Source organism: Rhinolophus ferrumequinum, chromosome 13 (assembly GCF_004115265.2).
Source record: "Rhinolophus ferrumequinum isolate MPI-CBG mRhiFer1 chromosome 13, mRhiFer1_v1.p, whole genome shotgun sequence".
Taxonomy (NCBI): Eukaryota; Metazoa; Chordata; class Mammalia; order Chiroptera; family Rhinolophidae; genus Rhinolophus; species Rhinolophus ferrumequinum.
Window position 1 is genome coordinate 39,891,589 of NC_046296.1, and position 25,384 is coordinate 39,916,972.

A 25,384-nucleotide genomic window follows, 5' to 3' on the forward strand; every position below is an offset into this window, starting at 1 on the left:
GCACAAAGTTATACATTTTGGTGAAGTCCAATTTTTCTGTTTTTCTTTTGTTGCTCATGCTTTTGGGGTCATGTAAGAATCCTTTGCCAAATCCAAGGTCATGAAAATCTACTATGTTTTCTTCTAAAAAAGAGTTCTGTAGTTTTAGCTTTTGTGTTCAGGTCTTTGATCCATTTGAGTTACTTTTTGTATATGGTGTAAGGTTAAGAGTCCAATTTCATTCTTTTGTATGTGGCTCTTCACTTATCCCAGTAATATTTGTTAAAAAGACTATCCTTTCCCCATTGGATGATCTTGGCACCCTTGTCAAAATCAGTTGACCAAAGATGTATAAGTTTATCTCTGGATTTTAAGTTCTATTTCATTGATCTATGAGTATCCTTGTGCAACTACCACACTATCTTGGTTGTCACTGTTTTGTAGAAAGTATTAAGATCAGAAAGTATGAGTCTTCCATTTTGTTCTTTGTCATGGTTGTTTGGCTATTCAGAATCCCTTGAAATTCCATATTAACTTTAGAAACAGCATGTTAATTTCTACAAAGAAGTCGGCTGAGATTCTGATAAGGATTATATTGATAGTTTGAGGATTAATGCCATTTTAGCAATGTTAAGTCTTCTAATCCGTGAATATGTGATGCCTTTCCATTTATTTAGATCTTTAATTTCTTTCAACAATGTCTTATAGTTTTCAGAGTAAACGTTTTACACTTTTGTTAAATATATTTTTTGTTATTTTATTCTTCTTGATAATTTTGTAAGTAAAATTTTCTATTTCATTTTTGGAGTTTTCATTTCAAGTGTATAGAAATGTAACTGATTTTTGTGATTTTTCTTCTATCTTGCAACCTTACTGACCATGTTAATTGGTTTAACAGTTTTTTAGCGTATTCCTTAGGATTTTCTGTATATAAGATCGTTCCATGTCATCTGTGAATAATTTTACTAATCTGGGTATCTTTTTTTTTTTCCCTTTCCTAACTACCTTGGCCAGAACCTTCAATACAATGTTGAATAGAGGTAACCAGAATAGAATCCTTAGCTGTTCCTGGTCATAGAGAAAAGCATCCAGTTTTTGATCATTAACTATGATGTTAGCTGTGAGGTTTCTTTTTATATTCCCTTTATATGATTGAGGAAGTTCCCTTCTAATCCTCAATTTTTTAGTGCTTTTATCATGAAAGGATGTTGGGTTTTGTCAAATGCTTTTTCTGTTTCTCTGGAGGTGATCGTATGAGGTTTTTTTTTTTTTTAATTTTGTTGCCATGATGTATTACATTTATTGATTTTCAGATGCTGAACCAACCTTGCATTCTTGGGCTATGTCTTACTTGGTCATGGTGTATAATTCTTTTTATATGTTGCTAGATTTACTTTGCTAATATTTTGTTGACAATTTTTACATCCATATTCATAAGCAGTGTATATTTGTAGTGTTCTTGTGTCATCTGGGCCTGCTTTTGATAGCAGTAATACTGGCCTTATAGAATGAGTTGGGAAGTGTTCCTCCTAAGTTTTGTAAGAAATTGGTATTAGTTTTTTGTTGGTTTCTTTTTTTTTAATGTTTGGTAGAATTCAGTGAGTGGCAAAGCTATCTGGGCCTGGTTTTTCTTTGTGGGTAGTTTTTTTTATTACTAATTCAATATCTTTGTTATAGGTCTATTCAGATCATCTATTTCTTGAGTCATTTTCAGTAGGTTGTATCTTTTCAGGAATTAGTCCATTTCATCTAAGTAACCTAATTTATTGCCATACAACTTTTTCTTATTATTCCTTTAAAATCATTTTTATTTTTGAAAGGTTGGTAGTAATGTCCTCTTTCCATTTCTGATTTTAGTAATTTAAGTCTTCTCTTTTTTTTCTTGGTCAGTCTGACTAATGATTTGTCAATTTTGTTCATATTTTCTAAGAGCCAACTTTTGATTTCATTGAATTTCTCTATTGTTTTTCTCTGTTTAATCAGTTTATGTTGTAATCTTTATTATTTCCTCCCTTCTGCTTGTTTTAGGTTTAGTTTGTTCCTCATTTTTAGTGTAGTGTCTTAGGTGGAAGGTGAAGTTTTTGATTTGAGATCTTCGTTTTTTGATATAGGCATTTACAACTACAATTTTTCCTTTAAGCACTTGTTAGCTGTATGCTATGTTTTCATTTTCATTCATCTCAAATTATTTTCTATTTTCCTTTTTGATTTATTCTTTGACCATTAGTTATTTAGGAGTGTATTATTCAATTTCCATATGTTTGTGAATTTCCCAGATTTCTTTCTGATTTCTAATTTTACTTCATTGTGGTTATAGAACATACTTTGTATTGTTTCTATCCTTTTAGTTTTTATTTATTTGTCTGTTTATCACCAACACCACTTAAAATTTTTCTTACTGTGATAAAGTACATATAACATTATTTATCATTTTAACCACTCATAAGTGTACAATTCAGTAATCTTAAATATATTCACAATATTGCATAACAATCACTGCTGCCTATATCCAAAACCTTTTCATCATACCCAAAAAAACATACCCACTAAGTAGTTTGCCCTACCACCTTTCCCCTGAGCCCTGATAACCTTTAGTCTCCTTTTGTCTCTATGATTTTGCCTGTTCTAGGGACCTTATATATGTAGAATCATGCAGTATCTGCCCTTTTCTGTCTGGTTTCTTTCACTTAGCATAATATTTTCATGGCTCATCCATGTTGTATCATACATTAAAATTTCATTCCTTTTCATGGCTGAATAATTTTATATGTATATACCACATTTTATTTATTGATTAGTTTGCTTATTTATCTATCTACCTATCTGTTGATGGACACTAGGGTTCTTTCAATCTTTTGGCTATTGTGTATAATGTTGCTATGAACATTGGTGTACAAATCTCTGTTTGAGTCCCTGCTTTTCCATTTGGATCATATGGTAGTTTTATGTTTACACTTTTGAGAAATTGCTAAAATGGTTTCTACAACAGCTGTACCATTTTACGTTCCTATCAGCAGTGCACTAGAGTTCCAATTTCTCCACATCCTCGTTAACATTTACTATTTTCTCTTTTTTTTTTATTATTGCCATCCTAATAGGTGTGAAGTGGTATCTCATTGTGGTTTTGATTTGCATTTCTATAATGACAAATGATATGGAGCATGTTTTCATGTGCTTATTGGCTATTTATATCACTTCTTTAGAGAAACATCTATTCAAGCCTTTTACTCATTTTTGAATTGGATTATCTCTTTTTTTTGTTATTGAATTGTGGGAGTTCTTTAAATTCTGGAACAGGCGCTCTCCTCTGGTGCTTCTGTAACTCTCTGCAGCCTTTTGGCTGCATTTTGGTGGTGAATATGGAGATCTTGTAGCTGCCATCAAAGATGCCAGAGGCAAAAACTGCTCTTTGGCATTGTGAACAGGTGAGTCTCCTTTCTCAGAAGGGTTTCCTGGGTTGGAAGGGTATCTCTTCCAGACGCTCTTCAATTAAACCAGATTCATAGCTTCAGCAAATAGTATATGTCTGCAGGCTTTACTCCACCCGGAACAGCACAGTAGAACCACTGGGGCCTCGGAGCCCACTGCTGCTTTCCCAGTGTGCCCACCGTTCACCCCTTATTGGGCCCTCCTTGACTGACAGCTGCCCTCCTTGACTGACAAATGACTGATAGTCATTTAACTGGGATATCATTTTCCATTCTTTTACTTTTGTCCTTTCTGCTTGTCGTGTTTTAGATATATCTTTTTTTAAAGATGAAAGGTAACTTTGTAACGTTGTTACAAGGATTAAATGAGTTAACATGGAATGGCTCCACTGCTGTACGTACCGAGGAGAATTCCATCCTCTCTGAAGAAAAGAAACACATTAAAGCTAGGTATCAAAGATTTTCTAGAGTTAAAATTCTGGGGAAAATGAATACACAATTAAAAAAAAAAAAATCACGTACTGTATGTGCCTGAGTCAGCAGAAGTAACAAAATTTGCTATTGAATCAGCAGACATGCAGTTGTTGGAATTATCACATAAAGAATATAGTGTACCTATGTTGAGTATATTCAAGGAAATAGGGTATGACACGGAACGGGGGCGCACAATGAAAATTGGGCTTAACCAGAGATCTCTTTGTAATCTCCTTAAATGGCTACCTGGGCCATTGGAAGTACAACAGGCCAGACGAACTTTTTGGTTATTTTTTGCTTTGGTAGTGGCCCTTCTTTCTCTAGGCCAGTGGAGGCCAAGGTTTAGTTTGAAAGGAGCGGGGTGGAGGTGAGGTGGTGGTAAGGAAAAGGGATACCCACGTTGTAGAGTTGAGGACCCTGAGTAGGAGAGTACAGTAAGTACTATACTATACAGTCGTTGCCTTTATCTTTCCAGGAATAACTGATATTTTGACTTACTTATATTTTAGGAAACTAAACATTTTGTGTCCTTTTCCAATGGCCTCCTTTAACTAGGATCTATCTAGTTCTTACCTCATTTTTTTAGCCTTGTTCATTTATAGGATCTCACATTGAGAAAGCATAGAGAAAGCCCAAATCTCCCATTTCTTTCTGAGCAAAATGTGACTTAAATAATTTTTGTAGTTCAAACTAAAATGCATGCTTTGGCAGTTTGTAAATTGGCTCATTAATGTAAACAAAATAATCAGATCAGATATTTTGTGTTTAAAGAGATTTAGTTGCTTGAATACAGCTGTGTCCTTTATATAGAGAAATTTCAGGTCATTATTCTGTGATCTGTCCTTTTCTAAACTATTCCTTTATAGTCTGTCGAAAACATAAAAAAGATGTTTCCTCGGTTGGTTCTTAAGAATGCCCCAGGCATGTTGTAAAAAATGTAAAGTGGAAGATTACTGCCTCCTTCATCCTTAGCTGTGGTTTCTAAACAAGGTGCTATGGATTAAGGTAATGAGAGGGTTGACCTGGGGCCTGGAGGCCTCAGCCAGTCCCTCAGTTCTTTCTTCCCTCTCCCACTCCACTCACAAACAACAGAGTTCACAAGTGCTGCCGGCCTAGTTTGGAAATTACTGTACAATATTGTTCTGTCATTCATTCTGCTCAAAATAATTTCATGTAAGTTGAGAGGTGTGAATATTTACTTAAATATTCATGCAGTAGATTCTTTGAAGAGTCAGTACTGCATATAAGAGCCAGAGGTAGAGAAATAAGTATTACAATGATTGGTGAGGTGTGGTGGTGATGGAGTCACTGCCTCCTTCTTAGGTGGTATGTGTAGTGCTAAGTGTAAGAGCGTGGACTTTAGAGTCATACAGTCCTGAGTTTGAACATTAGCTTTGCTCCTTGCCAGCTATCTGTGTTTGGGCAAGTTTCTTTTTCTTTTTCTTTTTTTTTAATTTATTGGGGTGACAATTGTGGCAAGTTTCTTAATCTCTGTGAGCTCCAGTTTTCTAATTAGTAAAAGGAGAATAATAATACCTGTCTGTACTGTGGTAAATATAGTGCACAGCTCAAAGTAGTGGTTAAGAATATGGACTCCTAAGTCAGACTATCTGCCACTTACGAGTTGTATAAACTTCAGCAAATGACCTAATTCCTGTACCTCAGTTTCCTCAGCTGTTACATGGGATAACAAGGTTATTTTGAAGATTAAATAAATTAATACATATGTTGCTACGACAGTATCTGATCCTATGAGAGCTAACACTCAGTAACTAACTGGTCTCCTTTCATTCTGGAGTGGTTTCACACTTATGTTCAGCAGGATATAATTTCATCTACTCTCTCGTTCCCAGGTTCTCACTGAATTTGCTGTCCTTGAGCTTAAAGCACTGTTAGACTTGAAATATCTAAGTCATATTGCTCAGTGGTATGATTTCTCATGAGATAGAGAAATTCCTTTTAAAATTAAGAGTCACATCCAGTGATAAAAGGACTGAATAAGGATATTTGATAAACAATATAGTCTCTCATAGCTGTTCATAGTCTAAGACAGACTTGGAGTTTTTGGTTGGAAATGCTTTGACAATTATTTGTCCTATAAAATTTGAAGGTATAAGGAAGTTGTTAATAATTTTAAAAGTGGTTTAAATGAGAATTGGAACACTTTGAAAAGCAAAGCACTGATTCCAGAGAGACTGAAGAAAGCAGATATTTCTTCTGGAAACCTTGATTCAGACCATTCATTGATTTCTACAACGATGGAGCCAGAGGTCTCAGACAATTCCAACACCCCTCCATTCCATTTATTTCTTGCTGAGAAGAGTCCCAAAGTGTGTTAATATATTTGTTTTCATTCAGTCATAGATTATGTAAGAAAACTATTTTTCTGCCTAATTTTAGCTTGAAAGCTAGATAAACTATGTTGTGGTTATTTGTGTGGGATGTGTTTCTGAATGATATTTTTGCACTGTTAGAAATGCTGTGTGATAGTAATCGTTTTTCCTTTTCTTTCATAAGTAAGTTGGTTAGATAAATTTTATTTCTCACATTTGTTTTTTTGTTGAGGTTCATACCCATTACTTGTGAAATTATATTTGTGTTATTTAGTATTGCTGGTTATCCAAGATGCTACCTCACCACACCAAATTATCCCTGCTTATTTGCACTGTCAGTAGGTCACTGCTTTGTAGAAGGTGATTTCAGAAACCGGGGAATGACTCTTAGTAAGAATTTCAAATAGTTTGTTCCTTTATTTAAAAAAAAGACAGAAAATGGTTACTTCAGTCAAAAATCAGGAACCGTGTCTTCACATATTGACTTTAAGAGTTTTATTTAGGAAGTATTTTTATTTTACAGTGAATTACTTTGTGTTATAGTATGTAATATTTCTAACTTAAATCATAGTGCACGTCTCATAATTTACTTTTATTAAGTAAAAGTAAAGTCTACTTTTATTAGACTTTAGTGAATTATTTAATTCAGACATTTTGTAATAATATCCCATGGATTTACTACTGCTTCTCAAGTACCTTTACACTTTTTCTTATTTATTTCTCACAGTAACCCCTTGGTTGCTTTTACAGGTGAGGAAACTGAACTGCAGGCTGATACGGATTAAAGACTTAGTGGAATGGGGACTCAAATACAGGTTATTTGATCCAGCAGACATGCTTTTTCACCTCTCTATTGTTTAAATGTGGCAGGTTTTTCCAGAAAGTTTAACTTAAGGGAATAAATGCCTATCTTCAACACTCTTGAATTTAACTTTTACCTTTGATTGTTCATTAGAAGATTGTGGAGACAATAGCAAAAATCTTCTGAACAAGACTTTTTATATTCATGTTAATTCTTGTTCATCTGTTTTTTTAGCATTGAGGAATTCCCCTAAATTATACATAATATAGTATTGGAGGCAGAATACCCTCAAAGATCTAGTCCAACTCCTCATGTTCCAAAAAGTACCTGAGGCTCAGTGAATCAGGCCAGCCAGATTTTGTTCTTTGTGGGCCCTAAAACTCTTTCAAATAGTTACTAAGGTAGTGGAATGCAACACCTCTTTTAAAAATTTTCCATCTTTAATTCACCATAAACTAAATTTGTCTCAATGCTAAGTTGAAACTAATTATTTCATGAACTGCTCAGTTTTTTTTTAAGGGAGTATTCTGGAGGAGTAAAACTTTCAGGCGGTAAACTAGCCCTTATTATGAAACTAGACTGCATATGAGTGTAGTGATACATTCTTATCAGTATCCAGATAGTTTCTGAGCCTGAAATCTCAACAGATGACAGGAAATAATAACTAAGGGGCTCCCTTTGGCCTAACGTAGTTTTATATGATGAAGAGTATGGAGGAAGAAAGAGAAGATCTTTCCACCGCTTCTGGTGCTAGCCTGTGGATATGACCTCGCTGGAGCAGTGGGTTAAATGTTGCAGAAAAAATAGTGGTATGACCAAGAAGGAAAGAGTTTGAAGGTAGAGCTTGATTTCTTGGTTTTGTAGGGGTGGAAAAACTTATCCTTGATGCTTTTAAGGTCCATGGCTGGGCCTGAAAATTAAACAGAATAGCATACAAATTTATTTAATGTAAGTTTTATGTGACATGAGAGCGTGCACATGGAAATGAAGACACAAAGAAACAGTTAAGCCTGAGAGTTTTTGTACTAGGTTTGATGAAGAGTGTAAAGTTGTGGAAAACCGCAATGGGGAACAAAAAGGGTATGAGCTAAGGGTAGTAAACGGGGCAAACTTAGTAAGGCCTGTGCCTTTGGATTCCTTTTGGTCATCCATCCATCTTCAAAGATAAGGGCGTTTTTTCCTCCAGCTACAGGGAGGACACCTCGCACATGGATGACGAAGGTTCGCTTCAGGGAGCAAGGGGGAGGGCAGAGTTCTTTCTGTTACCTGTCACTTCTCAGATTAGTCCAGCTTAGAATAATCGTTCTGACAAAGTGTCAGATTTTGGGGTGACATATCCTGATTCCCTTCACTTTCAGATTTTGCCTTCTGTTAGCTGAGGGTGTGTGCTCCAAGGATCATTTGTGAGTGGTTAGCTTGGTCCTTCTAAGCATGGGGTTTTTACCTCTTTCCGTTTCCCTGGGGAGCATAAACTAGATGTAGTTTAAGGGGGACAGACCTTTCTTTTCTCGAACAGTAGAACATGGAAGTCCGTTTCCATCATTAACATAGGTGTGGTGTAAGATTAAAGAAAAGTATTATTCACTTATGCAAATTCTAAACAGAAAATCACAAGTTAAAAGCTCAATGGAAGGGGTGGTTTACCAGTGAATTCTTTGCATTGTAAAAATTTTATAGCTCCTATAGCTAATGAGCTCTCTTGTTGCATTCAAAATGCCTTTAGAGTGGAATTTGACTCGTGAAAATTCTGGTTAAGAGCAGATTTTCACGAATTCAGCTACACATAAAGCAGAATCTTCATCTTTTTTTTCAAAGCAGAAGCTAGTTGTCACTTGGAAATAGTAGAGACTTTGATATATGCTCTTGGTATAAATGCCTGAATTTGGTGTGCCAGAAGATTGTGTTATGCTTTGAAATTTAAAAATATCCTTTCAACAGATAAGTATAATTTAGTATGTTGGTAGAATTATCCTATATAAATTCAGGGTTTCTTTACATTGGGTTAAGTGATGGGTCTTTTCCATGAATAAACCAGGCTGAAAGCTTCTAAATCCAGAATTGTGGTTAGCAATAGGATTCTGGAAATTAAATATGCTCAGGTCATGCAAATGTATGTAAACTAAGGCAGTGTAGTCTGTAGGTAGAAATGAGAATCAATTACATGAAAATATTCTTTCCTTCCTTTAAACAGTCTTCAGGTTCAGAAGCATACTTAAAAAAACAATGTTTTAACTATGAAAACCCCTTTGTCAAGACTCCAGTCTTGACAAAAGTATGTGGGCCTGCATGCAGCTTTGCATAAGAGATAGATGATAGTAATGGGGGAGGAGAGAAGGGATTCAGATGTAGTATTTAGCCTCTTTGTAGGGGAAGGCAAAGCAAATAGCCATGCTGTGTGTCTCAAAGGACCCTTGTGTGGGTATTTCAACTTGAAAGGGGATTAGCATTGGAAGTCTGTGATCATGTCAAACATTTGTAATTGAAGGTGGCGGTTGAAAATAATTCTTAACATAACTGGATCCTAGCAGTCTTACTGATGATGAGGTAAGTGGAGAGAAGAGGAAATGATCTGTTTGTCATCGTTTGAGCCACAAAGCCAAGAAACTTAGTGTCTGGGAATGGAGACTTTAAAAAGAAGCAACATTGGGAAATGTTTGATAATTCATATCAAAGAGGCTTTTTGTAAAAAGCACAGAAGGAAAATACACATGGGAGTATCTATACCCTGGAATTTTGGTTTTGAACGTTGTCCCTTGCCACAGTTGAAATCGACCCTTTTGATTACTTTAGTAGCCACAGGTATTAATAATATAATGATTTTTGCCAAACTGTAAGCCTAGGTAACTTAAGTATATGCCTCATGTAATCAGTCTTATTCTGTGAGCTCGTTTGTCCTGTTGCCTGTACTTCTGTCCTTTGAATACAAGTTTTAGATCTTTTGGGGGGAAGGTCCTGGACGATCACTAGTTCTTTCCAGTAGATGAACATGACGCTCACTCCTGGGTAAATTACAAATGTTGTACTATATAAATTCACCTGGACTTTCAGTTGGAAAAGATGTATTATGATTGGCTGCCAAAGAACAGCTGTTACATCTCTGTACTTACGCTGCTTGCTAATGAGGGAACACTTCTACAATACCGTCTGAGTGGTATGCAGCCTTTGGAAAACAACAGAGTGAACAGGAAATTATTATTTTTTTTAGAGGATTTTATTTGCTCATCCAAAGCAATAAGAAACATTAAATAATTTGTGGTGGATTTTTCTGAAGTATCTTCTACAACCTGAAATTCAGTCGGTTATTGTGCCAAGGGATGGGTGCCCTGACCTTGTCAAAAGAGTGAGCAAGGATTTCATTTGACTGTGGTTTGTTAGTTCACAATACTCATGGATATCTGGATCTCTAACCTTGGCTTTTTATAACTCTGTAATACTAGGCAGTCATTCACTATGAAAACACTTGTGTTTCTCTTTTTTCTTTGTATTTGTTCATTTGAAAAGCCTTTCAAAAGGAATCGCAGCCTGCATGTGATTATAGCTATCAGTAGCACTTAAACTAACCTGAGATGAAACTTTTCTTTTTGGATCCTGCTAATTTCAGATATCAATAGGAAAAGAAAAAATTTCCCCCATTAAAAGGCCCGACTTTACTAATTGGTAGCTGCTCTTTGGGTTGAGCTAGATTCCTTAGGGACAGAATTTGATAGAATAATTTTTGACATTTTAATTTGACAAGAAACAATTCAGGGAAATGACTTAGACATGTGCCTGAAGTGAAGTCTTCTCTTGCTACGATTGTGATACTCAGTGCAGGGAATGCCTTTGAACGTCTGCAGCACTTTGTAAACCCTGTGATCCATTTAATGTGATAGTTCAAGCTTCTTGGCAGGTGTTTTCATAGGAGCTTCACCTAAAATGCTCTTACACAGTTGAAAGACTTTTTTATATAGATATTAAGATGTGGGGGCTAATGCAGTAAAACGTAGCTTTCTATAAGGACAATAGGTTTAGATAAAATGTGTAAATTTTATGTCTCTCTATTCTTTAATTATATTACAGTCTACATCATGTAACTCAGAAGAATTATTTGCTTTAAAAGTACCCCTGGCATTTGAAAATGGTGGAATAGACTAATTTCAGATACAGGTTATTTTTTGTGCTGTTATGTATCTCTGATAATAGAAAATTTACATTTTTAAATGAAGTTAAAGCTTAAAACAAATATAGAGTGTACACACACACACACACACACACACACACACACACACACACCAGGCATGCTAAGTTATTTCTGAAAAATGCTATCTTAGAAATCTGCATTTCACCAAGTATATTGGAGAATATTTAAAGGACCAAATTAAAACTGAAATGGGTGTTTGAAAAATATCTGCTGACAGAAGCCTGGTTTCTAAGGCTGGGAAATAGGTTGAAAGAAAAGTGATTTTTAGTTTCTTCCTTGTGTGTGCGTGTGTTTCTAATAAGTGAGGTTTTGTTTTTTAACCACTAGATAAGGTTAGAAATGGATACTCTCAAATTTGCTCTTGATGATAGTGATTTATTCCAGGTGAAGAAAAGACCTTCATTTTACTAGCAGAATGTCCACCTGAGATTAGGGTGGGTAGAAGGTTTGGAGAAGTAGACTACTTACAGTCGATTGGTTACATTCTGTTACTTCTTTACAACCATTGTTAGTTTGTATCCTACATATTTTGGTGAAAAATATTTTAGTGAAAAAAAGATTTTAATGGATGTGCCAGTCATGTGTGTATGCGTGTGCTTGTGCGTTCACTCTTGCTATCTCTCCTGAAAACATTTACCCATCTGCTTCCCTTGCCTTCCCTTCCTTCCTTTCTCTCATCTTTCTTTTTCTCTCCCATTTAAATATGGGGAAAAGGTTAATATCTCTTGTATTACTGTGTATAAAACCCTGTAATTATAAATAATTCATTTCATGAATACTTATGATTTGAATCATTTTGTATCAATTTTTAGTAAAATCATGTGTTTATTACACTTAGCAATTCACTGTTTATAATTGCTCATAAAGAAGAAACACCACTAAATTTTCTTCTAATAAAAAAATTAAAATTACGTAAAAGTATGTACACTTGGGTATGAATTATAACATCTTTTGGTTTTTGTTGTTTTAATTTCAAATGAAAATAATGTTAGACTATTATTCCAAGTGTGTGATGTGCTCCAATAATATTACTTCAGAGATAGTAATTTTATTGATAATTGTCCTAAATTTGAGTTAGAGAGCTTGAAATTAACAAGAAAAATTCATTGGAGTCCTATGATATAAAATATATTTTCAGAACATCAAGTCATTTAAAATTTACTTGGGGGGGGGGCGGTGGCGGCCGGTTAGCTCAGTTGGTTAGAGCATGGTGCTCTTAACAACAAGGTTGCCAATTTGATCCCCACATGGGCCACTGTGAGTTGCGCCCTCCACAACTAGATTGAAATAACTACTTGACTTGCAGCTGATGGGTCCTGGAAAAACACACTTAAGTAAATTAAAGTTTTTTAAAAATAATTTACTTTGGAATGGAGACTTCATACTTAAAACCAACTTAGGGGAAATAAAATAATTTTAAAAGTTCTTTCAGCCATTGTGCAGAGTTACTGTTGGAGGTGATTGCCAGCACTGGGGAATCAGGAAGTCTGTAGTTTAAATTCTTTAGGATCAGATTATATCGCAGATTTTCTTTACACATGGTGTTAAATACATATTAAGTAACAGCTATAACTTTCTTTTCCTTTCTACCTTTGGGAATCTCAAGAACACAACTTTAGCATTCTTTTAATTTGTGTTATTTTTATATTTGTTTTAATTTTTAAGAGTATATACCTTTAAATTACAGTGAGACTAAATATCTGAACAACCCTCTAACTTTCTATATACTATATTGTGTTTTTAAAATTATGTAAATATCTACTGACCAGGAATTTAACAATTTGGGGCAGGAAACTTTCTTAGGAAGGGATGGGAGAGATGTCATTACTTTTAGGTAAGATTAGGCCAGGAGGTTGTGTTTACTCATTTGTTAGTTTTAAGGTCCTTTTCCCTCCTGCTTATGATTTCGTTTTAGCATTAAGATTGTTGAGATAAAATACATTTGGCAAAAAAGGCCCGACAGTTAAGATTTAAAATTGCCGGGGATACCAAGAGATATTAAAAGATTTTAGAGCTCTGAAGGGAGAATTGACTACATATGGATTTATTTTTAAGTTTTAGACAATGTACAGTGACTTAAATAAACACAGTCTTTTGTGTTTTGGCTTAATCAGAGAAGTTTCAGTGAGTTTCATTGGCCAAATAACATTTAAGAACCCTCCTGAAACTAATAAAAAAATAATAATAAAATAAAATAAAAACACTTAAGTATCTTAGTTTATTCTTTCTTTGTTGTGGAGTGAAAAAACGGATGGCTCTTTACAGTGACGTTGAAAATTATGAGATTACCATATCTGACTTGTACTAGTTCTGCTTGTATTGCAGTTGAAATATGTACCACATCCAGTCCCAGTGCAAACAAAGCTCGTCTATTTCATGTGTCTGTTTACCATTTGCATGATTTTGAGCAACAAACATTCTTTGACAACAGCATCACACTTTGTTTTTACTAACACTCATCCTTGCTGTACTCCAAACCTGAACACAAATTGGTTTTTATCCGTGTTTAAAAAAAATAAATAAATCCCTCTGTTTTTTCAAGGGTAAGACAGAAAACCATGAGATGCTGGGAAGTGTGGAATCAAGTTAGCAAAATGTGTAGGTAAAAAGGTAATAGAGGTGGAAAATGATATTAGAATAACTTGTTTTACAGAAATGGAAGCCTGCAGACTAAATGGTAAAGAAGAAATTAATTTAGAAAATTTGACTTTCATTTAATATTTATTTTAATTTTATTGAGTACATTTGATTTTCAAGCTAGAGTATATGTGTGAGATTACTTAGTCTTTATATGAATGTGGTGGGTCTGTGTTAATTGGTATTTACTTTTATCATTTCTATGCTGTATATGTTAATCAGTCTTAAAATAAGATCTGAAAATACAAAGCTGAGAAATTATTCGAGCACTTGCACAGAGTTTAAGTTTAGTACTTGCTGCTTGCTTAGAAGCCAAGACAAGATAAGACAGACTGCAGAGAATTGTTTTAGTATGAAAATGGGCACAACTGTATGGCAAATAAATGAATTTCAGTGGGGTAGTAACGGAGTAAAAATGTTGTAGAGAAAAAATTTGTGAGAGAATTAGAACATTATGCTTGTTCTAGATGCTTCCAAAGATCCTCACATTGACAATAAATTATTTTAAAATATCGCTAATTTGAATCCAGGTGAAGTCCTGGCTCTTGTTTGTGCTTGGTCTTTTGAGATACGGGAGGAAATTCGGTGTTTTGAAGTATCCATTTTTGGCCCAGTGATCCCCTTCCAATAAAGTATAAAAACCTAAATCACACTGAATTTTCTTTTCCTTGTATGGATTATATCATTAACTATGTATTCTACATCTGAGTGAATCCTAGTTTTAGTTTCTGGTGTATCTCACCAGATGACTTGATACAGTGAATGCTTCTCCCTTACCAAATGACTTATTTTTATGCCTCTCCAGCATCTCCTGCTTTGAGTGTTTCTCAGAAATCTTTGTTTCTTAGACTCAGATCTGAGGAAAAACAAAGTAGACCATCGTGTTATTAAGCTCAAGGACAAAAATGCTTATTGATTGACCTTCACAACTTTCAAAAGGCTGCAAGCCTTTCTTATTAAAGGAGGAAATCTATGAAAAGGTGATTGATTGCAAGGAGAAGAGTGGGCAGAGGGGAGGTATCGAAATAGAAAGAAGTCTGGCTTAACAGTCCAGAAGCCAGTGTTTTCTTTCAGATACCAGTGTCTTGGTATCAGATGCTCTCAGTCTAATTTTATTTAACTCTGGTGCTCTTTTACCCCACAGATAAAATGAAGAGGGTACTTACAATCTTAACTTCCTTATAGAAAGTTAGTTTGAATTGGTAGATCTTAAAGCACTTTCAGAAATCTGTGAGGATTATGCAAATGCAGGAGATTCATATGATTTCCTTTCCACTTACAGATTAAGCAAAGCATTCTGTGGCCATTTTCTTTCTGCATAGGAGCTAGCTTGACCTATGCTTAGACAGATAGGACATGGACAGGTGCCATTGCACTCAGCTATTTTCCCTTTTGTGAGAGCCTTGAGCTGAATGTTTTTCTGGGTGGCAAATCCTTGGCACCACAGCTTTGTTCTGATATTGGCATCTGGCACTAGATTGATTTGAGGGTGAGGTTTGCTCTTTTCAGTATGTGCTCTCTAGGCAGTTCTTGTGTGCCTCTGACGTGACCACATGCGGCTGCTGCCTTTCCTGCCTTCTAGCACCACATGTGAGGCTAAGGCCTTCTGACTCCTGCCATTCGGAACCTTTACTTGATGAAAAATGTCGAGATTTTCAGACAAGATGAAGACAGGTATAACTGATCAGTCTTCACTTTCTCTGGGGTAGGCTGAGGGCATTTGTTCATACATGGGTGAATTGCCAATGTGGTCCAGTTCTGTTAGTTTTGAGAGAGCCACACAGGTTTTGTACAGAAGATTCGGATGTGTTTGTTTAATGTGTTCTTATTCTCCTTGGTATTTAGTGTGGTATTAATTTGCTGTTTGTATAAGCACACCTTTTAGTGATTTTTTTGGTTTTGTTTTGGTTTTTTTTGCATTTCACTGGATAAATGGTGAGGGTTGGAGGGAGGAGTTACTCTTACTCCTCATTGTTATTAAGAACCTCACTGGGAAACTGCAGCGTTTATCATCATATATCATTCTGTTTGTGCCTTGCAGATGCACAAACTGATGACTGTCAAACCGTAAGACCTTCTGTTTGAGGTCCTTGCTGCTCCCTCCCTTTTTTCCATTGAGCCATCTTACTGTTCTAGGACCAGAGGACTGATTAGTAAATAAAGGACAGGAGAAATGGTGACCTGGTGAGTTTGTTCTTCCTAGTAACTGTATCTAACTGATAGAGGAAGGGACTTGCACTCTAGTATAAAAGAAGGTTTAAAAAAACTGTTATTATTTTCCTTATTCACTTTCAGTCTTACTACTAAATTACAATTAGTTGTACGCTATTGAGTAAACTCTTCTGTTTTTCATTTTGTGATCTTTATCTTGGATCTCAAGTTCAGTAATATCACAAAAATGGTGATAGCCTCGTTTGGTATCACCATTTGGGAAAGATGTTCCAGTGACTCTAGTTATTTTGAATTTCAAAAAATGTGGAAGATGGATGAGATGCACCGTAAGTTTGTTTACTGGGAGCCAGGCTGTGTTGAGAGACTGTGAATCACGTGTCCTCTGACACCTCTTTGGATAGCTGCTTCTTCCTTAAGTGGCTTTAAGTGGTTCAGTGGAAAAGGGAAGATGAGTATTGGCCAACAGGCTTGTTCTTTGTAGTGTAACTTAGGAAGACAAGTAGAAATATAAAATACATCTCAAGAAATTGGAAAGCAATGAGGATTAATGGCTTTTATGTAATCAACAGGATCCATGAATTGGAACATAAATATTTGAAAACATTTGGCAGTGGAAGCCTGGAAGTTCTTTAGTAAATAAACCTTCTTGGTGTGTGTCCTAGGTCGACTTGGCTTGTCAAGAAGGATTCTTGTTGCAAATTTAGGTGGATTTTCTTCATTTTTTAACTAGATCCTTCCTATTGTTATAGTTTTTCCATAGAATCACAGAATATGTGTTTCTGGTCAGGATTATAGAAATAGTGTTCATGTAAGTTGCCTTATCTTATGATTAGCTTTTCTGACATCGATAATCTTCAAGGAGTAAACAGGTATGTAGTATTTTGAATTTCACCTTGGGAATGAATAATCTTAATACTGCTTCCTTCTACCTGAATCAAACATATTTTATATATTCTTGAAATATGTTTCATACATTTGTAAGTTATAGTCCTAGACAAGATTTGAATTTTAGCTGCCATCTTTGGCTCCTCTTAATTCAAGGTACAATAACTTTTCAACAAAGAAAGGGCTGTACTGGTATATGAATATTTTAAAAGGCCATGAGGTGAAGAAGACTAACAAAAATATCAAAATAAATCAATTGTATCTTTCAGGTACCATGCTGTTTTCTGTAATCTCTACCATGTTGGACCATTTATTTTTATTCCCTTAGTTTTTAAGGTGGACATATTTCTTAGCTCTAAGTGTGGTGTCAAAGCCATAAGACTGACCAACCAGTGCTTCTGAAAATGCTGTCTCAGTAGTTCATGCTCTTTACTGCCAGCATGCCATTCAGTGTTCTCAGGTGATAGTTCAGGCCCATCTGAAGTGAATGTATTCATCCTATAGTATATTAAAGCCAGTCAGTCGCAAGTTCTCTTTTCTCTTCCTCCTAAAATGGGTAGATATATTTAAGATGATAATTATGATAGGCTTTGCTAAAACAAAACAAAAGAAAAAGCAGATGCTATGAGTGACATTTACATATTTACATATTGCTTATGCAGATGGAAACCAGGAAGCTGTCACATTTTTCAAGGATACACACACACACACACACACATATCTGTATATGTAAATTTTTGCTTTGAGGCTTTAGAACAGTGGTTCTCAAAGTATAGATCCATACTTCATCAAAATTTTAAATTCTGTATTTCAAAAAACCATTCAGAAAATAAAAGTAAAAGCCAAAAATTGGGAGAAAATATTTGCAAATCATGTATCTGATAAAGGACTTGTATTTAGAATACATGAACAACACTTATTAATAACAAGGAGACAAAAAAGCCAGTTAAAAATGGGCAAAAGATTTGAGTAGATATTTCACTAAAGAAGATTAGGGAAGGCCAACAAATATATTGAGTAAATGCTCAGCATCATCAGTGATTAAAAAAATGTAAATTAAGCTACAAGTAGATACCATTTCGTAATCACAAGAATAGTGAAAAAACAGACAGTAAGAAGTATTGGCAAGAAAAGGAACAAACTGGAGCCCTCATTCGTTGCACCTACAGTTGCTTAAAAAATCATTTACAACTGGGCATTTCCTCTCCTGAGAATCTCTCCAAGAGAAATGAAATGTTATGTCCACACAAAGAATTACAATGAACGTTTATTACAGCATTATTCATAATACCAGAAAACTGGGACCATCCCAAAAGTCTGTCACCTGGTAAATGAATAAACAACATGTGGTGTATCTAGAACAATGGAATACTATTCAACAGAAATAGGAAGTGCCGATGCTACTAATGTGGACAAATCTCAAAAGCATGCTAAGCGGAGAAGCTGGACAGAAAAGACCACATATTTTATGGGTCCATTCATATGCAATGTACAGACAAAGTAAATTACTGACCTCCCGGGGCTAAAGGTGGGAATGATGACTGCAAATGGGCACAAAGGATCTTTTTAGGATGAAAATGTCCTGAAATTGGATTTTGGTGATGGTTAACCATCATTGACTAAGTCGTTGAATTACACTTAAGCTTGGTGAATTTTGTGAAATGTAAATTGCACCTCAACAAAACCGTCAAGTGTACTGTCCTGGGCCAGCAGCCTCAGCGTTACCGGGGAACTTGTCGGAAATGCAAATTCTCATCTCAGCCTCAGTGAAACAGAACGAAGGGGTGGGCCCCTCAGTCTGTGTTTTTACAACCTCCAGGATCAAGTTTGAGAACCACTGCTCTAGAATCAAGGAAAGTTAAGTGATGATGTGGGTAGTTTTTGGTACAGTTTATGTACACGACCTTGTTTCTGTAACTGTAGGAAAGGTTTGAATTAAGGACTGTTGTTGTAGAGTTAAAGAAAATTATAGGGCAGTGGGAGTAAAAATAAACTGGCCTTTCATGTTTTTGATATGTCCCCATGAGAAGCTTTCTGATTGTGATGTTTGTGTACCACATATGTTAGTAAATTCCTGGGTTCTTTTAGGCTTGCTGTTACTTAACAAACACAGCATAAACAGCTTCATTTGCCATAACGACAGTGGAAGTTTAGATCCTTGAAAGGATTTATTTATCCTAAATATTTACATAGTGTAATATAGCAGAGCCAGAAATGTGTAGTGATCCCACAAAAAGTAAAGATCTGACTATAGATAACAAAGTAAATGGAGCAGCCGGCTGAACTGAACAACTCAGTCTCCCCTCCATCTGTTCAGTGTACTTATAAAACCGTGATTAGAAAGCGGCAGATTTAGAGTAGTTGTGAAATACGGGTACTTTCAAGGTTGTTCTCCCCCTACCCCACCCGAGCATGATCTGAATAGTCAAAAGAAATTCTAAAGGGTAAGGCTGCTCCAGAAAAGGGCTTGGTCATCCAAGCTGGAGGCTGCTGGTTGGTGAATGTATTAGATGAAGTTTGCAGATAGGGTCTCCCTTCACTGTGGGATAATGCCTCCTGCAGAGGTATGAGTTCACTTCAGAGAAAATTAGAGCTTGGGTGGGGGTAGGAGGAAAAAACAAATGTAAGAGAAGGGAGAAAAGGAGGAGTGGGTAACGGTATGAAAGCTGATAAATGTATGTCATTTATTAGTGGAGTTCACAGAGATTGTCAACAGTAATATTTAGAAGAATATTAGTGAATGTACCACAAACCATTGTTATTTCCAAAACTATTATACCGTAGGTAGAAAATACTGGGATATTAGCTGCTGGAAAAGTGTATCTCAGCTTCTGTCTCTTTTTAATTATTTTCTCATTATTTTTCTCTCTTTGCTTTTCTTTATTGTTGCTTTTTCTTAGGCTGTTAATAATTAATATTGTATTATTGAGCACTTATTAGTAAAATGTTAGATTATAACCTCTAAATTGGTAATTCTGATCCTTCTGTTATTAGATGAATAATACAGAAATAAAACATTCTGCAATAAGTTTCATTCTGAAAAGTCTGTGACATAGCAATCTGAATTCCTCATATTTATTACTAGATAAGCTCCCATAGATGTATTTAAGCTAGAAAATATAATAGCATCAGAGGGGTAGAAAAAAACTAAATGAAGCAAACCTTTTCCTTTGTAAGAAAACTATGCATTTCTCTGTAACTCAGATTTATATCTGAATAGAATTGCATTTAAAAAAGAATAAATGGACACAGGAAATCTCTTATATGTAAATACAAATTGAGTGTGTAAAAAATTGACAAGTTGGAGTTAACTGGAAGGATCAGGAGAAACATGCTTTTCAGTGTGTGGGGGGGATGGCAGGTGGCTTGACATCATGTTCTTAAATCCATACATTTCAAGATGTCGACCAAAAGACATTTTAATGATAAAATCAGGTCAGTATTTGCTCCCTGACCTCTTCGTTTTTGTGTCTTCTTAGTAGTGAACGTGGAATATTTACAGTACTGCTGCAAACACCTGCCACGGTTAGTGTCCCTCTGTCCAAGGCTGCTTTTCCTCCCCTGGAATCAGTGGGGCCTGCGTCCTTTTGCCTAGAGGCTAACACCTCTTACGCACTGAGCCTACACTTGCTCCTATGGCTGTTTTTCCCTTGCCCTCCATTCCTGGTATCGTGCAGTACTTGTGACCACTTCATGTTGGTCTCAAATGTAGATGGGAAGAAAAAGAAATAAAGGAGGGATTTTTTTTTTCCTAAAGGAAAGCAGAGGAAGGTGAAGGTAAAGGAGAAAGAATAAAAGGGATGCTTACTGTGAAGGGTAGTGTAGACTAACAATTTCTGCTGATTCCAGTCTTTGTCAGAAATTGCTTTACCTCAGTGGAGGGAATCAACCTGCAAATAGAAGCCAAGCTATCCATCTCTGTCCTTCAGTTGGTTGATTTGCTTTCCCCTCTGACGGCATTTGAAGGTACCAGTGATTGTCATCTCTATCATTGAATGACCCACTGAGAGCAGTAAAAGTGATATAAGTAATGTTTTGACACACTGGTACATTGTAGCTGCTTAGCAGCACTGCACACAGACCTATGAGTGCTAAATTGCAGAATCAAATTCTCAGGTTGAATACTGTTGTCATGTTTACGCATATGGCACAGAAGGAGAGGCATCGGCAGCCAGTGCTTCGAGGAACCCCTAACTCCAAATTAAAGTTTTTTTAAATTGGTTGCTAATTCGCGTCTGCCCTTTTTTTTTTTTCTTTTGTGACTAGAAAGACTTATTTTCCTCTGATACAGTATGAGGAACTGAAGCGAAAGGTAGCCAAGGGAATTCTGTACTGTTGGAATAGTGCTCTGTGGTCAAGATGTGTTAGGATGTCCACCTGTGTGTACGCTCACCCTCTGTTTGGTTGACATTTTAAGTTCTTGCAGGCTTGTCGTGGGTCATCTCTGTGATTACTGAATCATGCTAGACTTTTTCTCTTTGGAAATGCTTATCTTTTGAAAGACAGATTAGAATTTTTAAAAAGCAAGAAACAAAAAGCTGGTAATTGGAGAATTGCTTCTAATTGGTCTTCCACCAGATGGTGCTAGCGTTACGTACCTGAAGGTAAAATGCTTGGTTGCCATTGAAATCTTCCGGTGGTGTATTTTCTCTCTTTTTCTGTGTCACCACATTTTGCCTTTAGTGTTTTTTTCACATACACTACTTTCCTGGTATACTACTGTTTCACCTCACATCTTTTATGTTACGAATAGTGAACTGATTGTGCCATGGCGATCATGAAGAATAACTTGGGGGATAGATTCAGAGGCCACGGACTACGGCGTGGAACGTAAGGATACATAATACATACTTTCTTGTAAAATTTTTCATCATGCATTTGTTTCTTACCTGACCTGTGTGTACAAATTGAGAACTTACTCATGACTTTTCTGCTGCTACCTTTCTTTTATGTTATAACAATATCATGAAATGTTATTGTTTGAGATCTCCTAGAAGCCATGTTTGGAAGTTATGACTACCAAATGATACATTTACCCACATTTAAGTTCAAAATAACTTTAAAAGAAGGTTTAGTTTAAAAAAGCATGTTGGCCATTATATGATACCAGATTTCCTGGCCAATTAACAATTGTCATTTTAAACTTTTTCTGTTTACAAATAAATACTACATGGTTATTGGAGAAAAACTTAAGTAAACAAGAATGCAATTAAGGGAATAACTCATTTAAGTACTATTAACATTATATTGCATAACCTACCTATTTTTTTCTTTTGTATTTACCGATATTTTAAAAGTATCAAAGTTGGTCTCATAGTTTTGTAACTAGCTTTTTCCACTTAATATTTTACAATAATTCTGACTGTATAGTTTTCCGTTTAATGAACACTTTAAGGGTAGGCATTTTGGTTTTCAGTTTCTTTCAGTCAGATTTGTGCTATGATGAATAGCACTTTTTAATTTTTTTGTCTATTTCTAAATTTCATATGAATTCTTAAAAATGTGTGTTTTAAAGAACGTATATTTCATGACTTTTGATCTGTATTTTCAAACTACCATCCAAAAGAGTTCTACATTTTAAACATCTTTAACAGTATATGATTTTGCTTGTTTCCCTACATCCTTTTCATCACTAGATTACTTTAGTGTTTAAAAAGACTAAATATTGCTCATTTGAGATTCCTTGAAATGATAATTTGTCCCTAAGTAAAGGAATTTAAATTTGCTTTGATAGTTTCTTAGAAATAAGCCTTATCCTTTAAACATTAAATTCTAGAGTACCTTTTACTTATGGTGGTTTGGCTTTTGGTTTTGTTTCCTATCCCTAAAATACAAATACCTATCCTTTCCTTTCATACTTTAGAATCGGTTATCTCATACACAACGAATTTAAATCTGTGTTGGTTAACTTTTTTAGCACTTTTTATTACTTGATGAGAAACGGAGGTCATTTACCATCTCTTCTTGAGTGTTTCTCAGTCTGAAACTTGGAAGAATGGTTTTTAGATAAATTATTTTTAAAATTTTAGTGAAATGAGCTATGCATTTAGCATAGTTACTTAGTACATATTTTTTGATGGGAAGAAGGAATGAAGAAAAGAAAGCTGCTAGATCTTGATAAAGCTTTAGGAATTCTAGTATACTTTGGTGAAGAATTAAAAATACACTATTTGTTTATTACTTTAAGCAATATATCCTGCTGAATTTTGATACTTACGGTGTTTTTATTTAAGTGGATTACCTTTGAATTAAATTCTGTTAAAATAAGGAAGAATGTAATTTATTTTAAAATAAGAAAAAACTATTTTCATATTTGGGAAATGGGGAGAGGGTCTCAAGGAGACTCATACAGAGGCTTCATGTAACTTCGTAAGTGAATGTAAAAACTATTAGCCCAATAACTGAAAAAAACAAACAGCTAGTTTTCCTGTGTCATGAAAAGAATCTGCCCCATCTCAATTTAGTAAAAGAAATTGCTATTCTCTGACTGTCAGAATAAATAGTTACCGTAAGAAAACTACTTGCAAACCTAGTTTTAAAAGATTCATCCACATACAATCTGTCTTGGTAGAATAGATTTATAAACTGAGTGGAAATACTAATTCTGTAGTTTAAACATAACGGGTTTTAAAAATAAATTGATAAATGATCAGATTATGCGACATCATTGAATTTTACTTGAAATAACAAAAATTGGCATTATTTACTTAAGAGTTTTTGTAAAAAAAATTTAATGAATTTAGATGTAAATGCATCTATATTGTGGGCTTTTACTTGATTTTTAGGTTATGAGTGTTTCGCTTGTATTTTTTGTTGTTAATAAAAAGACCTAGAAAGACCCTAGAATAGAGCTGAAATAGATTAAATATTTTAAAAAGTACCAGTGTAATTCTAGAGAATTAGCACATTAACACAGATCTGGTAAAATGTAAGTCCAATGGTAGCTTCTGAAATATACTTTCATATATTTAAAGTTTGAGATACCATATATATCTATTTAGGTGTTTGTCTAAACTAACAATTTGAAAGGGGCCTCAGAGTATGAATAATCTCAAAACCTTAGGTCAGTTACAAATGTGTCAGTTAAATTCCCCCTAAATTATAAATTCTGCTCAGAGTCTTGTCTGTTTTATGGTAAAATAAATAAAATAATCAGATTGCCAAGATTATGAACGTAATTTGTTTACACCTGAGAGAAATTTGTTTTGTGAAATATAAAACTTATTAAATCATTAGATACCTGAATTTTTTCTAAGTTTATTTTTGCTCTCCTCAAAATACATTAGAGATGATTTGAATAATTTTTAAACAGTTTCCCAATAAACAGAAAGTGGCTTATAAAAACTGGCATACTTTCTACTGAATGTCTATCCTTGAACTCCAAAAAAGGAATGAAAAAAGGGGGGAGGAGACATTATAACTTTTGTTCTTAGCAACTTCTCCTGGAAAAAATCATCACCACTCCCAGCTTGATTTGTTTCATTTAATTCTTGCCACATATACTTCTTAGATCCTTATATGTTTTATATTGAAGTAATCAGTGTTGAGGTTTTTCTGTTCATTTAGATTATTTAAACATTCTGATCTGTGCTTAGTACTGAACTCTTTATTGGATCCATTCTATCTAATAACTAAAGCATATGAAATTTACTGCATTTTGTATTGATTTAATAATGTTAATCTAAAATCTTTGGGTGCAGTGTGTCACATCTGTTTTGTATTCCTCTGTTTAAGAGAAGTGGCAGTATGGTATTTGGAGGAATATTTATTATCTGAGTATTTTTCTTTGCAACAGTTTCCCTTAGTCTATTGAGAATTATAACTTCCAAGAGACAGTGAATCACCCAGCAAATTCTCAGGTACCCAACTGCTGAAGGCCACAGTTAATTGGAATTTTTATTTACCATTTAAGTTCCCTTTGCTTAAATAGTGGTAATTTTGGAGGCTTCTGGCAATAATAAAAAATAAATTTGTAGTGAGATTTTTTTTTAATATTCTTTTTTCTTAATAATAGATCCAGGTTACAATTAGTGGATACTCTGGTTTTTTAGAGAAAACAAAAAACAAAAAATCTTTGTTAGACTGTTGATTTGTGTTTGAAACCTAATTTTCCATGGCTGGTGATTGAATATTCTTATCCTGTGGTGGTGTTTCTTAACCTTTTGATGGATTTCTTTAAGTAATCATGAAACTAAAACCCCTTGTCCAAGACATAAATGCATGAACACAAACATTTGCATACAGGTAATAATAATGGCGATGCTTGTGGCAGGGGTTTTGTGTATGTTCAAATATAATTTCTGAATACCCATGTCTGTGTGCTTTCCAAAATGTTTCACATTGACTACTTCGGATGGGAGTCATACATGTCAGTCCATAGGGGATTAGAAACACAAGACAAGCTAAGTATATTTTGTAAATTTGAAGTTGGCATCATGGGGAATATCTGTTGTGTTCTTCTGTAAACTATCCCATTACGACTCACAGAATGCAA

The 25,384-nt window shown here is 34.9% G+C and overlaps 1 protein-coding gene across 2 annotated transcripts in view; it reads left to right on the forward strand.

Moving 5' to 3' along the window:
* Positions 1 to 25,384, forward strand: part of SRBD1 (S1 RNA binding domain 1) — a 181,313-nt gene that overhangs the window by 72,560 nt on the left and 83,369 nt on the right. The gene's annotated exons all lie outside the window — the stretch shown is intronic.